This window comes from Poecilia mexicana, unplaced genomic scaffold (genome assembly GCF_051168715.1).
Source record: "Poecilia mexicana isolate PSO_F unplaced genomic scaffold, ASM5116871v1 scaffold_20, whole genome shotgun sequence".
In the NCBI taxonomy this organism is placed as follows: Eukaryota; Metazoa; Chordata; class Actinopteri; order Cyprinodontiformes; family Poeciliidae; genus Poecilia; species Poecilia mexicana.
The window spans coordinates 19,485,251-19,498,309 of record NW_028263389.1 but is presented as its reverse complement, the minus strand read 5'-3'; positions in this window follow the sequence as shown (position 1 = coordinate 19,498,309).

The following is a 13,059-nucleotide window of genomic DNA, read 5'->3' as shown; positions in this document are numbered from 1 at the left end:
TTTCTAATAATACCCGGCCACTTGTACATGAGGAAAAGTTTGGCCGAAAGTGGCTTTCTGTTTTTTCGCCTTCTCTCAGCAGAAAGCCGGAGACTTGTTCTTTTTATCTCTGGCCTTGCCTGAAAAGATCATTTGCTGCTCAGAACCCAGAAACATAAGCCAGCAGATCCACTTGTGGCTGCAGTAAGAAAGACTACCCTATTCTCCGTCATGTTTTTCCTCGCACAATTGAATCAGTCAAGCCAAGTGCCTCTCCAGTCTGTCGTACAAACTAAACACCTAGTGGCTCAAACCTGCGCTCTTTTGTGTGCTTCTCAGTGTAGAGATTATTTTCCTTAAACAGCAATTACAACTCCACTCTGCCTTAATGATTGGAGCGGGAAGAGAGGTTCACGTTTTAGTCCTTAAATTGCTTTCCTGCTCCCCCCTCCTTATAGGCGAGCCCGCTGTTTGCTGTTCTCCTGTTATTGTGCTGCAGATACAAAGCCACAGGAACCCAAGGTGGGTCAATACTTTTCTCATTGTGGATGCAATGAAAGCAAACTGTCTCATTATTCTTCCTTTTCAGAAATTCTTATTTAGATTGTAGCCGAGATCCTAGCGGTTGTGTTTGCCGGTGAAGATTTGCACGGCTCCCCTGATCGGGGGGCTGAGCGCCGCTGCTCTAAAATGCAGCACAGATACACAGATGGAAGATGCAGCTTCACTTCTTCGTGTTTGATTTGATTCCTTCAAAGCTTCATAGTCTCAAACAATACATAATCAATAATATTTACTATTAAGATCAATTCCTTTTAGCGATACAGCAAAGTAGGAGCAAAACATAAACATGATTCTTCAAACATCAGTCAAAGAGTCAGTAACTTTTACAACCCTGAGCAACATTTCTGCCCCTGGTCCAGATAAACTACTTTTTCTTTTTAGAGTTTCAAAAGCTTCATGAAACAAATTTGTTTTGTAGGAAAATATTTTGTATTTCATTTTTAAAATAAAGACAAACTTTTACACAAAAAGATTGGACACATCTTTTCAATTTAGTTGAAAATTTTGATGAAAAAATTGTTGCAACCGAAAGACAAAAAGAGTTACTTCATGAAAAAGTGCATTCCTAACACTATTAATGTCATTATTTGGCTAAATGATTTAGAGGTAGAATTTTTTAGTACTTTTATGTTCTAAAACACAAATTCATTAGTATTTTTAGCCAATATTATTAAGAACCACAGTGGATAGTCAAACTCAAGGTCAGGGGTCATATCCGGCCCAGTTTTTTACGTGACCCTCTGGACTCCAGAAAGCCTTCAAGATAACACTTGTGTGTTTTTAAATGTTATCTTATCAATCAAATCAAACCAGTTTTTATTTGTATATTGCCAAATGAAATCAATGAAATGACGTTCAACATTATTTTAGTAGTACGTATCAAATACGGAGACAAAAACAGCTCGGTGGTGGTGGCAGAACCGTCTCTGCTGAGACAAAAACACTTTCAGTTTTTCCACTAAAGTCAGTCAGGAGATGTGGAAAAGCTCAGTGTGCTAACGAGGAGAGTGGCCTTGAAAATTACTCCCATGTTTCTCTCAGCTCTGTCTAATTTAGACCTGGAAGGAGATTTTTCAGGAGCCCCTGTCTGTTGTTTAATCAGGATGATGCTTCGTTTGCTAATTGCCATTTGTCATTATATTGCAAAAGCTAAGAACTTGTTAAATATGCTAAGGAAATCCTCATCAGGCTTTTGCAAACATGCATTTGACTTGAATCCTAATCTGTGTTTTCTAAGCAGCACCAAAAAGCCATTAACATAGTACAATCCACCAAACTATTGACAAAGATTTGAATTACATGGAACATCCTCTGCTGTCATTTGCATGCTTAATGTTGAGCCGTCATGTAAACGCGACATAAACTGCACTAAAGGAAGTATAGAATGTAGCCGCATGCCGGTGCTGGATGTACGAGGCATTTTTAATTCAATAAATTTGCATATTTACTCTTACAGCTGTGCTGTGTGAAAACAAACACAGAGACCAGCTGCTTTTCATTATGGTATTCACATCATCTCTCCAGCTCTGTCAATAGCTTCTTTGCTGCTACTGCTTGTCAGAAATTACTGTTTTGCAGAAAGCTAAGGTCTTATTTAGGAAAAGCTGTCTAATAGAAAATGATTTTTCAATTATTTTTGCCCTCTTTCAGAAGGATGTTTGTTAAAGTGACAAACTGAACGTCTGTGTGTGTTGGAAGAGATTTGAAGAAGTGGGCCAGGACATCTGGGAGCGATGTGAGTCAGACAGCCGTCCTGGAAGGGCCCAGAGGAACCAGTGTCCTTCTAAAAGACCATCACCTTTGACCTAAAACAGCAACAACATAAACGATTGGAGGGAAAGAAGGAAAGTGAACTTGATTACAAATTCATTCCAGACATCACTGCTTCCAGGTGTATGCTGACCAAACATTGGCATGTCGACATTTGTTTTTACTTGAAACTGACATAAAACTGTGTCATAGCAACAAAACTGTGGTTATTTATGGCACACACATACATGACATTTTTGTTTGTCTGGAAACAAAAAGGTGACATCCACCACCATCTTTGTTGAAGTCATGGTAACAAAGAACCAAACAGTGGTGGGCTTTAAAGCAAATCCTGCCTGGTGCAGAAACACATGAAACAAATTGAAGTTCTTTCCACATTGCAGTTTTTTTATTCTATTTATTTTTTTTTAGTTTAGCTGTTGCTGTTTGTTGTGTCAAGATTATTAAAGTGTTTTGAAGACACCTGCAAACTTTGTCCAAATTCTGAATAAAATAATTCAATTGACAACAAAATAAAAACACCAAAAGGTCATAAGTATCTGTCAAGGTACTGATATTGGTATTGGTACCGGTATTGGTAATACTGGCCCTGTATTTAATTAGAACTGGATCAATACTGGTCTGTTACTTTAGGTGAACTCTATGCAATTTTAAAATATACACAGGATTTCATTTAGGGGCATCATATTTAAAGGGCACTAAATAAATTCACATTCCTCACTTTCTTCCACTGTCTGCCAAAAGAAAATCTCTTTTGAAATAAAATTCCAGCTCGATTTTCTCCCAACTTTTCATGGCTGCGCCCTCCTTTCATTGAAGCCTCTTGTGTCCCATTCACAGCCACACACCTGGGAGCAGCAGCCCAGCGCCATCATAATCTTTACTATTACTACCAGCACAAATGGAGCAAGCCAAGGATTAAGTGTTTCGCTCAAGGACAACTGGTAGCCAATAAAATAAGCAAGGGCATTAGTTATTCACTTTCCTGTCAGCAGCATAATCACTTATCAAAACTTTGGGCTGCTTCACACTCCCCTGCATTTATTTCCACTTCAATAGGCTTTGCCGCATCCTGCGAGGATGAAGGTGATGCCGTACATCATCCCCGCAAAAAAGGAAAAGCTGAGAAATTTCTATAATAGGGCCAAGACCCGTCCCAGCACCCCTCCCCTCACCTGCCACCCCTTTCTGAGCCCTAACAGAAGCCTTTTCACAGAGCCGGCAGGAGAGGGGCAGCGATCCCAGTAACCTGGATTCAGCAGAGCGGTGGGCTGGATGCGCCGATGCAACCAGGCGTGTGTGAGGCACTGTAAGGAAGCTCAGCGGGGAGCGGCTCTGCAATACGGAGATTGTTGCTTTCATTGAAGTGGGCGTAGTGTGGAGGAAGTGGAAAGACTGCAGACAATAGATGAGAGGGCTTTTCAGAACACTAAGCTTCCTCCAGGGATGCTGCTCCAATTTTTGGGGAGTATTTTCAAATCATTATGACTTTTCAAATATGGAATTTTGCCTGTAATCATTTCATACAAGAAGGTTTCAGAAAAGCCCCGAAGCACATTTAGTGTTACTCATGTGTGCAGCCAGAAAGGTGACGGGTGAAATGATATGCGCTTGTTTGTTTGTTTGTCGCTTGTCAACAGGTGTGTTTGCTGGAGTCTCCAACCCGCGGGAGAATTCAGCTTCCAAACTCTGCAGACTTCTCTAAGCAGAAAAACGTAAACTTTTTAAAGAAACTTTGTTTGTGAATAAATGTAGGTTTTATTTTTGTATTTTTAAAGAAAACTAACACTAAATCAGACTTTCTGTTCCTTTAATTCAGTCTTTGGCGTACTTGATTACAGCACATTAAACATTAGGGTTTATAATTTGGCAGGTCAATTCCTTCTAAAATACAACTAGCCTAAAATATGGGATTCCTCAAGGTTCTGTCTTCGGCCCAATATGCAGTATTCCCTCTAGAATAAATCCTGCACAAATACGGTGCATCCCATTGTACCGTATTTGTGCAAAACTGTATTCACATTTTGTGATCTAAAATATTTCAGAGTGACAAAAACAAAATCAAAAGAAATCTCTAAGGTTCCAAACTTTTTCACAGCTTATGCAAATTATGTTATGTGACATTCAAGAAAAGGGGAATTCACATGCAGTTGGACCTGAGCATTTCAGTAATCCCAGCTGCAGATGTAATGAATCTCCTGGCATTCATTTATTTCCAAATGCCAGGCCTGAATGTTTTTCAGATTTTCCACTATTTGGACAGAACTTCTGAGTTTCGGGGCATTTTTGTTTGAGCTAAGGTTTGCAGAAGCAGAGCTCAGAGAAATTACGGAGCGAAGTGGGACAGAAAGGCAGGGGGGATGAACTTTAACAAATAAAATGACTTCCACCCAGTCGGCAGCCGGTCTCGGTTTTTTTCCCTCTGCTTCTCTGGTTGTATTCTTTACAAAATCAAAATATTCTCCACAAAATAAATGGTTTGTAAATCCCAGTGCACAGATGATAGTATCAGTATTCTTTTGAAGCCCAACTAACAACAGGATCACAGTGTCCTTGCCCCCCCAAACCTCCCCAAAGGGATTTTATGGAGGTCTATCCACTCATTTTATTTCTACAGTTCCAAACGCACAAACAGAAACCACATGCTTCCTTTGATAGAGGTACATTTTGTGCTGTAACTCAAATGTCACCCCACTCTGACGGAGCTCTCTCTGCTCCTGCTCACGTGTACCTTCATACCGCAGCAGCTCCGCCAACATGACATCTCAGTGCATTACATATTTTTCCCTTCACTTTGGCTACATACACTTATTAATATAAACCTGACTGCAGGGTTCAGCTGTTTGCACCAGGTTTTAAAATAATTTGTATCTGAACTGACTTTTTGAACTAAGATGTATCAAAATTCAATTCAGTTCAAAAATACTTCGTTAATCCCGAATGGAAATGAGATGTTGTAACTTGCATAATACAATTTTCTTAAAAAATAAAAATAAGAGTTGTTGTAGACACTGGACAGGAAAGATCTCCTGTAGCAGTCTGTGTTGCAGCGGTTTTATAGAACAATCTGTTGTTGTAAAAACCCAACATATTACAAATTATAATTAAATATTAAACACAGAAACCAAAATAAAAAGGCTATTTGTGTAAAAAGAAAAGAAAGAAAAATACACCTTAAGAGTACGAGTCTCAGCAGTTAGCATAAAGGTGTGTTAACACAATGCCAAGTCAGAAAGATAACAGAAATTAGCTTAAACAAGCAACTTCTGTTGCTTGTTTAAGCTGCTGCTACGGACTTGGAAATTGCTAAATTGAGTACTTTTTCAAGGAGGAAAAGACAAAAATGTCAATCTCTAGAGGTACAAAGCTACCAGAGGCACACTCCAAAAGATTTCCTGCTATAATTGCAACAAATTATGTTTTTACAATTTTTTTTATTCTATTTGGCCAAATACAAATGCATGCTACACTTTTTAGGTTTTTATCTGTAAAAAGACTCCAAAAACCATTTATTATTTTCCTTTGTCTCCTCAGTTGTGCATTAGTTTTTGTTGGTCTGTCACATAAAATCTCTACAATACAAAAAACTTGACAACATGCAAAATATTTCAAGGAGCCAGCACTTTTCTAAGTCACTGCATGCGCTGTGCACAGAGTACGCAGTGTCCATGAGCCAGATATTGAGGTGCGTATTAAATTGATTCCTGTCTGCAGAGCTGGCGATGTAATAGAGGTCCGTTCTGCTGCAGAAAGAAGTCAAAAAACTGAGATTTAAAGGTCAGCTTTTCTGAGTGAAGAAGACGCTGACCGGCGTTCCCCTGTGGGAAACAGCTGGAGTGTTTATGGAGTGATTCAAACCAAAGCTTTCATCTCTTAACATCATCATGGGTGCGTGCAGGTGCACTTTAGTGGGTGTGGGGGTGGCATAAAGAGCACCAAGCCTGTTCTCCTGTTTGTGAGTGTATATATTTAACCCCAAGTGTTAGACATCCACCTGTCCCTCTCATTACACTCACCAGAGTGTCTTGACCTCGTTTTAGTCCGGGCCATTGACAGATGGAGTGAATATGGATGCATTATTAATCTGTTTCTGTCCAGATAAACTGCCGCTGAAGACTGAAAATGGACGTGTAAAATGCGGGCGCCGCTCCTCTCTGAACGGTTCTTGTTTATCTATTTAGGGAATGGAAGGTCTGTCAGGGAGATTCAATCAAATGAGCAACAGAAGGAGTCGTTAGATGGGCGGGAAAGGTGAAGGCAGCAGCAGAGGAAAGAGGAAAAGTATGCTTAAGTGCTGATTACTCATATATATTCATGGCTGAATGTTAGGCGTCGTGTTTTGCGGCTGGTTTGACTCCCCTCTGTCAGAGCTGCCTGTCAGTGGTTTATACTGGCCCCATGCTGATACAGGAGACGCTCCAGATCATCTATGAGATTTATGCCATAAATCAGATAATCTGTCAAAGAGACCAAATTATTGTTATTCATGTGTTTGTTTTCCTTCATGAAATTCATAATTTAAAAAAAAAAAAAGACAATGCTGAGTTTCGGTGAAGCTTTACCTGCTTGTCTCTGTTCCAGCCCTCACTAATGGCTGCCCACCAAAGGATCGGGATGGTGAGTACAGAGGGTTGATCTGAGGTTCTTTTGAAAGTTGGCTGGGTGAAGAGCTCAGCTGTGGAAGAAGGGATCAGAGTTCATGTTAGAAAGTGTACCAGCAGGAACTAGTACCAGGGAATCCAGAACTCAAAGGGAGACTACATCCGATTATTGGTTGCTCTCCTTATGTTATCCCAGACAAGATGAGTGGGAAGATGATGATTTGGGTGCCTGATGATGGGTGGATAGGTGGCCCAAACTTCTAAGTCTTTCTTACGAGGCCAGATGAGGCAGGCTATTGGCTGGCGTTTGCAAAGCAGCCAATCCAAGAGCAACATTCCTTTTCCTTTACACTGATTGGCTGTGGCCCCAAAATAAGGAAGACTGAAGAGATTATCTTTTGCAATAGTGCCAAGACACTTCTGACTGTCTGCATTAATGCATATTTAGGTTTACTGGGTGTTTGACTATTAAAATATTCAGTTGTCAGCATTTTTAATTAAAGAGTGTCTCAAGTATTTGCAGATTTGGGTATTTGAAGGTGGTTGTGGTACCCTGTATTTGCCCACAGAGATGAAACGTCGCAGTTCAAGTCAGACTTTTATCCGTAAGACAATTACCAGTTGCTATGGTGTTGGCAGCATCATGCTGAGGCATTGTTTCCCTGCCACCATAAAGCATGTTGACAATGAAAAATGAGGAAGAACAAAAAAAACATGTCAAATCAACATCATCTGTTAAGTGTAAATTTATTCTTAGCCCCAGCAGATTTAGACTTAAAGCAGTTTTTTAAATATTTTACCATCATTTTCTTTGGACTGGGAGGATGAATAGATGACTAGGATTAAGCAATTATTAAATATGTTTTTTGAGAACTAGCATGATGTAAAGGATTTCTGGACTACATACATATGCATTTACCAGTCCCCATGATTTTAAATGTATCTTCTGCTGCTGGTCTAAAGGAAGGCCTGCTGGAAACAGAAGCTGTTAGAAAAAGAACATTTAATACATGCCAAAGATATATAGTTCCTTTATTCACAGGTCAAAAGAAAAATATCCCCTACATGTCCAATTAGATCATTTTTCTTCAATTTCCACAATGCCCTGCAGGTAATTGGTGTAGCGTATGTTGTTAGCAGGGCTAAACTCCCTTCCAGCAAATCGTCATTAGCCCCATACGTGTGGCCTGCTGACATTACTCGAATTTAAGAGGTTAACTGCTGTATTGACTGCAGACACTGACCCCTGAGTTAGTTATGGCGAGCAAAAACCTGCTGCTGGGCTGTCGCATTTATTATATTTTCACATGTCTGGGTCCAAAGGCCAGGGCACGGCACAGAGTAAGGGAAAGGAGAGGGGACACAGGCACTCCCACATATTGTTGGGCGACGAGATGTGGACCATGAAAGGCTCTGTGTGTGGCAAATTGTGTAACTGCTGCTGTTAGCATGCGGCCATTTGCCGGTGAGGCGGCAGTAATGCTAATTATGATTAGCTCATTAGTGGGGCATTCTAACTCTGCCAAAGGAATTCTCACCTCCCCTCAAGGTGAGCTTTCATGTAAGCAATGCAGCCTCACAGTGTGGGCCTGCTTCACAAAGACCATCCCGGTTTATTATTAGGCTCTAAGGCTGCAGAAAGGAAGCTGAGGATTCACTGAGCCCTCTTATATACGTGAGAGCTTGTGTCAAAAGGATGTGGTCCCTACATAGACCGTCATGTAGCTATGGAAACAGCCGTCTGAAGTGGGGCGCATGCAGGCAGGTGAAGTAGCTCCAGTTTTGGCTAACAACTTCAATTTTCAGGTTATTAAATAGAGCAGCAGATGTTTGTATCTATGTTGCAAATGTAAAGAAGGCAGAGTTTAACATTTTGTGAATGCCATCAGGATGTGCGGTAAGGTTAATTTGCACATATGCTGCTGTGATAATGTGCAAACGCTTGGAGGGGACATGGAATGCTGGTGAAGGGTATCTGTGTCAAACAAGCAGCATAAAAGCCAAGCATCCTGAGGGGGGCTGGGTGTGTGGCACTATAGGTAAACACCAGGACTGCTGGGTTTGATGAGAGGGTGTGTGATGTGACTAAGACTCTGAATTTTGTGGCTGAGCAGTGTCCTCACAGCATGGAGTCTAGTTCTTTTTAGGAAAAACAGATGTGACTGTAGCACTTCTACTTGTAATGGCATGTGCTTTATGGGCTCTTCTTGGAACCTGAATCTTTTCTGTCATGTGTATTTTTGGAAACTGTCTTCACTTCAGCAAAATTTATTTCTTTTATGACACAAATTCCCAGCAATCCCAAGTAATATCTTGGCACTACACCTAGTGCTGGTCCAATTTGGTTCAAATGTGAATGCCAACTGGTGTGCAGGCGACCTGTCCAGGGTATACCTCACCTTGCCATTGGTAAAAAAGGTTTCCACTTAAGGAATCCCAGCTTCTTGCAATGAGGAATTGACTTTGCAGCAATCCCTCATCCTGAACGTCTTTGTGGTGACAGTGGAAAGGAATGAGAATAAACTGGTTTACTATGCGTGTCCATTTGTTGTAGCTGGCTGGAGGTTGAGAAGACAAGAAGAAGAAAGACTCAAGCACACTGGGCCAGGAGTTCTTTCTGTGAAAAAGAACAAAAAACTAAATGATAGTATCGACTGTCATTTAGTTGGTCTAGGAAAGAAGTGCAGAAAAATGCAAAAGCAGAGAATACAGCAAAACCCTGGTATTCATGGGGTTTAGGGAATACAACTGCTCACTAACAGATGGACTCCACAAATACCTCAGACCTCCTCTAAAAGAGCTTATAACTATTTTAATAGTTTAAACACCAAATAGACATTGATATGCATGAATACACATAGCCTTCATTATCTCTGCTTCTGGGGTCACAGCCAATCAGTACCAATGGAAATGAATGGTGCTCCTGGATTGGCTGCTTTGCAGACGCCAGTCAATAACATAAAGCAGCATTACACCCAGTTATTTCACCCAGACTGCATTTTCTGTCAGATTTTTTTGATGTGCTCCATGAAAACATCTGCAAATAGGTGAATTTGTGAATACTGAAAGACAAAGAGTAGATTCTCCGGGAGAAAAACACAAACACACATGGCAGCAATAGCTCTATCAGGGGATTTGAATCCCTACTGTAAATAGAGACAGTTAAACTCAGAAAATGCTACACCAGGTTTATTTTCTATGGAAAAAAAAGCAAAAATTAATTATATAGAGTTAATACAACCACAGCTCCATCAGAGTGTTCACTGAGCCTAACTCAGATGTAGAGGGACAGGCACACCTTCTACTGAAAGAAAGTTAATTAATAATAACAATAAATGAAACAAATTTAAAATCCAGTTCCTAACAATTACAATCAGGCAAATTAGTGAAAAATTGACCATATAAAGAAATAGTGGATGGGATTAAATTTTCACTTAAATACTCACTCAGCTTGAGCAAGAATAGGGATAATACTTAATTTGAAATAAACAAATCTCCAGCAGAATATATAACTACATATTGTAGCTTTTAATCATTAAGTTGTTGCTAAATGTTTCATGAACTTTTTTGCTAAATGCTTCTCCTGATTACAGTGATGAATACATGGAGAGGAAGCTGTATGGTCCTCACTAGGTTATGCAGAAGTATGGAGCCAGCTGACTCTGCTTCCAGATGAGGCCTGTGCTAATGGGAACCTGTAAATCTCTCCTCTCAGTGACCAGCAGCAGGCCCCAATTCATGTATCCATCCTATACCCAGTTATGAGAGAAAACTTTTATACAGAGATCCCCTGTATAAAAGGGGAGCCGGATGCCGGGGGCATCCGGCTCAGATGCCTGAACCAACACAGCTGACTCTTTTTGATGCAGTGGAGCAGCAACCCTTTTCTGAGATCCCCTGGGATGACAGAGCTCCACACCGGTAAATCGAGAGCTTTGCTTTTTGGTTCAGTTCCTTAACTGTGATGGGTTGGACTAGCACCCCCGTTACTGCAGACAAGGCCCCAATCTGGAGGGGGCAGCCCACCTTTTTCCAGTTGAGAACCATGACCTCAGACTTTGAGCTCAGACTCTCATTCCGATCACTTTACACTCGACTGCAAACTCACTGAAGGTCATGGACTAAAGTGACAACCAAACCACATCCATCCATTTATTTCCTGTGCCCTCTTTACCCCTGTAGGGACTTAGTGTGGGATGATGACTATCTTCTTCGGTCAACGGATAAGAGGCGGGGTACACCCTAGAGACGTTGCCAGTCCACTCAACAGACCCACATTTTCCGCAAAAAGCATGGAGGAGTGAAATCCCGAGGATCTCAACTAGACACCCCCTTTTAGTGACCAACTTGAGATCCAGTCCATGAACACAGCAAACATAGCGAGTGACGAAGGGCAGCCCTAGCAGAGTTCAACCAGAACTAGAAACGGGTTATGAGATGTTTCCCTTTAAAACAATAGTAAAGTGGACCCATATAATCACTCCAAGTGGTCTGTATATTCCCCAACCTACTACCTGTATCCTATCTGTCTTTAATAAGTGACTTGCAATGTCAGTCACCGGATTAGAACATAATTACTGTCTTGAAAAGATGACAACCGCCTGATAAAGAGCCATGACTTGTTTTGTCTGTTGAGAATGCTCACAGGTCCAGATGTAATCCTGACCGCCGCACAGGTCTCGGGCTCTGTTGTGATGCTGGGTTTGGCTTATGTTGCTGCTATGGAAACTGCTCAGCAGCAAATATGACCGGAGGGAGTCTGTGTAATTCCAGTAAGAGCTGGAGCCGAGACACAAGAACAGGGTGAGCCCAAACAAATCCATCTGTCAGGGGCTGTCTGTCAAAGGAGACTGTGCAATAAATGTCGGAATTTGTCTTGGTGATACTTCTACATGGACACACTGACAACTGAGACATTAAAGCAAGCTGACAGAGAGGCAATATGAAAGGAAAGACATGATATGTTAGTAAATGTTTGTATATAGTAAATGATTAAGCCTGGTAGTGTTGGGCGCTAACGGCATTAAGGGATGGCACATGTTTCTCCTAGCAGTTCCATCTAGAAGAGTACAATCTTGACAGCAGTCAACCCAATGTAAAGAACGATGATAGCATCCTTGAAACGAGGCATGCTTTTCAATTGGGACCCCTGTTGTGAAGAACACTACAGCAGCATCCTTCATCTGAAACGCTGACAGCAGATGGATCCAAATTGTATGGCAAAGGGGCAAATGTCTGTCTTACTCTCCTTTGATCTCAGCCCAGACTGGCAGTCTTGAACTCGTCCCCTCAATGCATTCCCCTCACGCACACAGACTCAAACCCCTCATAAGCTGCCTACTGATAAAAGGCTACTTATCTGCGGGACACATTCAATGTTAATGTCTTGACATTAAAAAAAGATTCACTAAGGCTAATTAAATATTGTTTGATATGTTTTAAGAAAAATCTTGCTTGAACGCTGCCGGCTGGCTCAGATGTGTAACTTCAGTCTCAGAAGGTAAGAGATAGTGAAGTGAGCAATCTGCTTTATGCATTGTAATTCAAGTGGAAGCACAAGTTTTTCCACGGGTCTCCACTGCCCTCTGGATGTTTGGAGAGGGAAGTGTCATATCTAGAAGTATGAAGCATCTTACTATTCCTTTACAGTTCACTGCAGCCGCAGATTCTGCTATTTTTGACACCAATGCAAGAAACACATACTCTTGCATAAAGCTGTAAGACACATTTGCTCATTCTAAAACTAATGCATTGCAAAATCCAAACATAGGCAACCTGGTTGTGCACTGGTGCTTTTCCAATGCAGCGGGCTCAACATAAAGGCTGTATTAAGATTTTCTTCAGTCACGAGATGGCTGCTGATGACCTCGGTGGGAGAGCTGAGCAAACCTCCCTCTATAATACATCTGATCCAGAAGACTTTCTTTATGCAAGGCACATGCAGCTTTGACGTCAAGGGGCTGACAGAAGGAGAGGGTAAAGCTTTGCAGCTTTTGTATGCCTCCACTATGCAGCATTCTGTTTCAACTGTGTGTGAGCATGGAAAAAAAAACTGGAAAAATAATCATGTGATGCAGTCAGAACAGCATCAGAGGAGGCAGCAGGGGCAACCCTGCCCTGCAACAGGACTCATCTGAAGGGGCAC